The sequence below is a fragment of the Muntiacus reevesi genome, chromosome 1 (genome assembly GCF_963930625.1).
Source record: "Muntiacus reevesi chromosome 1, mMunRee1.1, whole genome shotgun sequence".
NCBI lineage: Eukaryota > Metazoa > Chordata > Mammalia > Artiodactyla > Cervidae > Muntiacus > Muntiacus reevesi.
In genome coordinates this window covers 5942941-5949177 of record NC_089249.1, presented here as the reverse complement: position 1 = coordinate 5949177, position 6237 = coordinate 5942941, and the positions used below count along the sequence as shown (strand labels likewise).

Here is a 6237-nt window from a genome sequence, read left to right as displayed (position 1 = left end):
TTGTCTCTGATACTGTGAGTCTTGTTTTCTCTCCCCTCCTTTTGTTATTTCCCTCACCTAAAATAAGTCCTGTGAGATCTCACCGCTTGTTTCAAAAAACAGATGAACAGAAAATGGAAAATATTTTCCAATTACATTATATCTGAATTTGTTTTATCTTGAGATCCCTTTGCATGGGTTTTATTGGATTTTATTTAGAATTGTTGTATATATATATTTGTCATCAAGATAGATCATTATTTGCTTTCCTCATACTAATCATGGTACATTTTGTACTTAAACTTGTCTTATCATTAAAAGATGGTGGATTTTTCATCAATTTTAAAATTCCTGAAGAGATTGTATAACACTGAAATTATTCACTGTTTCAAGCTTTCCAGGAATTAATGGGAGTTGCCATCTGACAAAGGATTTTTTATCATAGGAAGAGTTTTGACTTATGATTCAATTATTTCAGTGGTTAGCAAAAGGGGTAATAGTCAAAATATTTAACAACATTTTTAGTAATCATTTATATAAGTGCTCATATATCAAAGTAAATCAATATTTCAAAATAGTCCCTTTTGTATTCTTACTAAAGTTATTACTAGTGAAGAAATTTTTAACACAAACACTAAATTTTTTCTAATCATTTATTGATTTTTTAAAACAAATTGCTGTGGAAAAACTTTGGTTCGATATACTTTGCTAAATGCTGTCTGAGCCACAGTTTGAAGTCATCCCTAAGGTTATCAGAGGGGACTAGACAGGCCAAACCATTACAACAAGTTACTAGTTGTCCCATTAAATTTAAAGTCATCAGTTGCTGTATTTGAAAAAAAATAATCTTCCAACAAAATTGTTTATGATGCTGAATCCTTGCCAGGTTTCTGCTAAACTAATATCAATTATATTTACAATTTTCTATCTCCTTGTCTTGTTCCTGATCTTCAGATAAAGTCTTTCAGACTTTCATCATTAAGGGTGATATTATTACCCCTAGATTTTTCATAGATGCCTTTTATCAGGCTGAGAAAAGTTGCTGAGAGTTATCAGAATTGAATGTCTGTTTTTGTGTGTATATATTCTCCTTTCCACTTTGTTAATATAGTAAATTACATTATTTTTGAACAATAAATCAGTTATGCATTCCTGGGATAGCATCTGTTTCATCCTAGTGTCTTATCCCTTTGACATCCCTTGGTCCTCTGTTGGATTGAAATTTACTAAATATTTGTTTAGAAATTTCACGTTAACGTTCACAACAGATGTTGACCTGTATTTTCTTCTCTTTTTCTGTGTCTGTCTGGTTTAATGCCACCTTTATCTTGGCTTCATTAAATAAATTAGGAGGTATTCCCTCATTTAAATTCCATGGAAAAGTTTATGTAGAATTATTATTAAGGTCTTACTTATGTATTTGGTAAAATTCACCAGCAAACTGAATAGAGTTTTTCTTTGTGGGATAGTTTTGAACTACATATATGCATATGTGTGTCTATGTGGTATATGTATCAGAGGGAAGAAGGAGAGAGGGAGGAGGGAGACCCAGAGCGAGAGTGAAAGAAAGAGACTCTTGTTACTGATTCGGGCAGAGATCTGGTTTCTTTTACTTTTTGTTTGCTAGAATCAGAAGTCAACTCTTTTATTTTGCAAAACAAATTAAACTTCTTTTCCAATCCACCTAAGTAGTAGAAAGACAGTGATTTCAATTAGGTGTAAATGTAAAGAAACCTAAAGAATGCCTGAGAATTGGGGAGGGTGGGAGGAGCATGGTTTATATATGCAGCATTTAGTGATCTAGTTTTGATATCCACTGGCGTCAGAAAATGAAAAATGGATTATATTTATTACACACTTGTGTTGAACAAAGACAGAAATTCCTGGAAAGGATATTTGTAAATCAATGCAATGAAGGGTGGAAATATCCTTCCAGAAGAATATGTATGATTAATAATACCTTTGATTGACTTTGAGTGAGAATGTTGCTATTCTGCCAGGAAGCAATAAAGAGACCAAATTCACTTGTCCTCGAACTTCTAAGTAGGAACTGGCTTCATTGTGGTCAGTTGAGAATCATAAAATATAAATGAATGTTCTCCACACTCATCTCACTAGACAATTTTCAATATTGAGGCTAATTAAGAAGGAGGTGTGATCCAGGAATCAGTACTAAAAGTGAAGCAAAACAAAACCTCCCTAGCAGATTTTAACATATGGGGAAATTTAGCAAACAATGACCTAATTGACCTCTAGAGCCCTTTTTACTTTTCAGAAAGACCACATATCTATATATCTATATCTATCTATCTATCTGTTTATCTATATCTAATTTACTTTCTTTTTTACAAGAATAACTACATGGTTAGATCAAAGGATTTAGAACTTATCTAGGAGCAATTTTTGGTTCAGTCTTTGCATAATATAAAGAGTAGGATATTTCTTGATGTCAAACTGAAGAGTCAGTCTGATCCTCTTTTGGTTCTAGCAAGTAAAAATAAGGTATATGAGATTTCGAAATAAATAGGTCTGTTTATTGAGTGCCCTCACTTGAATAGATTGAATATATACTGTTAAACATGTTTGCAATTAACCACACTTTCTTCAAAGCTTCTTTTAATGGAAAAAGGAGCTAATAAAATTCTTCAATGAGCTTCTTTTGGTACCTGCTGAATCTCAAGTAAGGTACCTGATTTTTATAAAATCACAACTTTTAAAAAGATAGATTTCTTAATTTAGAAAAAAATTCAAACTCTCATATATGCACTCTTAATGAACACTTTCTATTTCCCAGGTCCTACATATTTTATTTAATTTATATACATCACTTAATTTAATCCTTTCAATACCACCCTATGGGATAGATGTTCTAAGACATATTTTGCTGATGAGGAGACAGAGGTTCATAGACTATGAACAATTTGCCCAAGATTACTTATCCAGTGAGTGTCAGGACCTGGATTAAAACCTAGGTTTACATGTGTCAAATGCCACACTTTTAACTAATAAAATATGTTTTACTTCATAAAAAAAAATAGTAACAGAAGCAAAATTGATTTCAATTTTTCTGACTCTAATTTTGATTTTGTAAAAGTGCCCAAATTAAAATGACTTCAAATATGACATTAATTTCATTGATGGGAAGTTTTTTTTTTTGATATTTCAGAAATTAAAGATAGAAATGGACACACATTTATAGCATTAAATTTCATCTTTTCCACTTGGATTTAAATTTTCAGATACATTAAAATTATTGATGTTTTATCCACATACATCTTTAGTGTTTGATATTAAGCATTGATAGTTATTTTAAAAAGCAAAACCTGTGCACCGCAGATTTTGTTTGCTCTATGTATTTCCATTAATGTCTTCTGTTTGATTAATAATATAGACAGGGGAAAAAATACTTCTTAGGAAAGTCAATCTTGTACTTCTTGTATCATAAAGTTTGCTTCTGTATAAGCAATAATTCATGTACTGAGATGTTAATGCTTTACATTAAAGGAAAAAGATGTGCTGGAGTCTGGCTGCAGAAGGAAGCAGGTCTACTAGCAGTCAGAGTTAAGTGGTAAATGAGTAGAGGTCGAAGGGTGTGTAGCTAGTGTAGGAGGGAAGAGTTCATTCATCATTTCAGATGACTGTAAGACTGGTGCTTCATTCCATCCCATGAAACTGTAATCCCATGTTTCCTAATGTCTTTTAGATAGCAGGATGTTTTAAGGCAGTCAAACTAGCTGCATTTTGTGATAGGAAAAAGAATTGACCTAATTTTTCACCTGATATTCATTCCTAAAACAAAAGTAATTTTTTACGTGGCTATTTGCTTGTTAATTTGTCTGACATTTACTTTGAATTTAAGAAGTTCCAGTAACTGCAAATATTGTTTTTCATACTCAGCTTCACATTTTTATCACAAAAACCCTATAATGTAGGTATTATTATTACCTACCATTTCACAGAAGAGGACTTCAGGCATGGAAAATGTAGATAGCAATTTTAGATTATTTCAGATTGAAAGAGGTGAAATTCGGACTTAGTCTATCTAATTCCAAAGTTCTGAACAAATGGTATAAAATGACTCATAGCATCACTGTCCCAGACATCTTTTGCCCATCTACATTTCTCATATCATTGACATTGAATATATTAGAAAAAATTATATATATTTGGCTATCGGTCTTTTCAAAAGTAAAGTTATTCTGTTAGATGTGTTGCCAAGAGAACTTCATATTCCAATAGCATGTTTTTCTCTCATTTGCAGCCACATGGATGAACCTGGAGGGTATTATCCTAAGTGAAATAAGTCAAACAGAGAAAGGCAAATACTGTATGAATCACTTAACTATGGAATCTAAAGAATACAACAAACTGGTGACTATAACAAAAAAGAAACAGGCTCACAGATATAGAGAACAATCTAGTGGTTGCCATTGGGGTGAGGCTGGGGGAAGGAGAAATATAGGGGTAGGAGAGTAAAAGATACAAACTGCTATATATAAAATAAGCTACAACGATATATTGTACAACACAAGGAATATAGCCAACATTTTATAATAACTATAAATTGAGTATAACTTAAAAATTGTGAATCACTGTATTGTATACCTGTAACATAATATTGTACGTGAACTATATTTCAATTTTAAAAAAAGAACAGAAAGTTGAGGAGGCTTTCCATAGGATTCGTGATCATCCACTGATTTTCTCAGATAGGTCTCAGCTGTGATGAATGAACTGAATAAGAATTACTCAGAAGGGATAGAGTTTATTCTGCTGGGATTCCGAAGATCTCCAGATGTACAGATTCTCTTACTTTCACTCTTCTTGCTTATCTACATGGTCATATCAGCATGTTAGTTGTCACTAAAATCAACTTCAGACTTCATACCCCTGTGTATTTCTTTCTCAGAAATCTGTCTTATTTAGATCTTTGCTACTCCTTCGTCATTGCTCCCCAAACTCTGGCCACTTTCTTATCCAAAGACAAGAGAATTTCTTACAATGGCTGTGCAACCCAGTTCTTTTTCTTTGCTCTCTTTGTTGGGACTGAAGGCTTTCTTCTAGCTGTGATGACATATGATCGCTTCTCAGCCATTTGCTCACCCTTCCTCTACACTGTCCGTATGTCCCAGCAGGCTTGTGTTCGTTTGGTGATTGCCTCCTACATCTTTGGTGCATCAACTCCATGATCCAAACAGGTTTCACCTTCAGTTTGCGTTTCTGTGGGGAAAACAGATTGGACCACTTTTTCTGTGATGTCCCAGCCCTGATCACGATCTCCTGTGTGGACACCTTGGTGAATGAGATTGTACTCTTTATTCTGTCTGCCCTCATCATCATCACTACCACAACTGTCATTCTGGCTTCTTGCATGTATCCTCTCCACTGTTCTAAAGATCCCCTCAGCTCATGGCAGGAGTAAGACCTTCTCCACTTGGAGCTCTCATATCAACAAGATTATAGCTGTATTCTACACTCTTATCATCCCTATGTTGAATCCTCTGATTTATAGTCTAAGGAATAGGGAGGTAAAAAATGCTGTGAAAAGGATATTTCATTGACCTCTGGCCATCTGTAAAACTATAGGCTAGACTAAAATCAATATATGTAGTAATTTGTTATGGAATAATTCTAACTAATTCATCTACATTTTTGAAGATTCCAGTTTATATAATTATTTTCAAAGTAGTTTATGATGTGACATCTAGGTGTTACATAGGTTTCCTGTTCTAGTTTTGTTTTATTTAGATGTATTCCAAACTGCAACTCATAAATATTGTACTATTTAAATTAATTGATAAATACACACATTATGTTCATTAATCAATATCTGCATGAACATTTGCATATCTCCATGATTATTTTAATATACCTAAAGTTTTTCTGGTTTTGTTAATCTTTTGTTTCTGAATTCATTAGTTGAAGGCTTGGTTGATTTATTTTCTGTTTTTACTGTAATGGAAAATATTTAAGACTTTTATATAGTTTTCAATGTAATTTTCTTTTGCTTTCATTATTATATTCAATATAAATAATTTTTCATTTTAATATTCTTTTTATTAAAGGCTTATGTAGATGAGGTTTGTTCTTTCAGTATAGTAGATTTACTTAGACAATATATTTTTATTGCTAATTTCTAGTTTTATTGTCTTAACTTCAGAGGATTTAAACTCAAAAAACCTTTATCGTGGAATTTCTGGGTCACATTTAGTTAGCTATTAAACTTGTAAATATTCCACAATTTAAGGAAACTATGTC

At 32.5% G+C, this 6237-nt stretch overlaps 1 pseudogene; it reads left to right on the top strand.

Annotated features, from left to right (window-relative positions):
- The first annotated feature begins 4704 nt into the window (after positions 1-4704).
- LOC136163006 (olfactory receptor 5AP2-like) lies at positions 4705-5540 on the top strand (annotated as a pseudogene).
- The last annotated feature ends 697 nt before the right edge of the window (positions 5541-6237 follow it).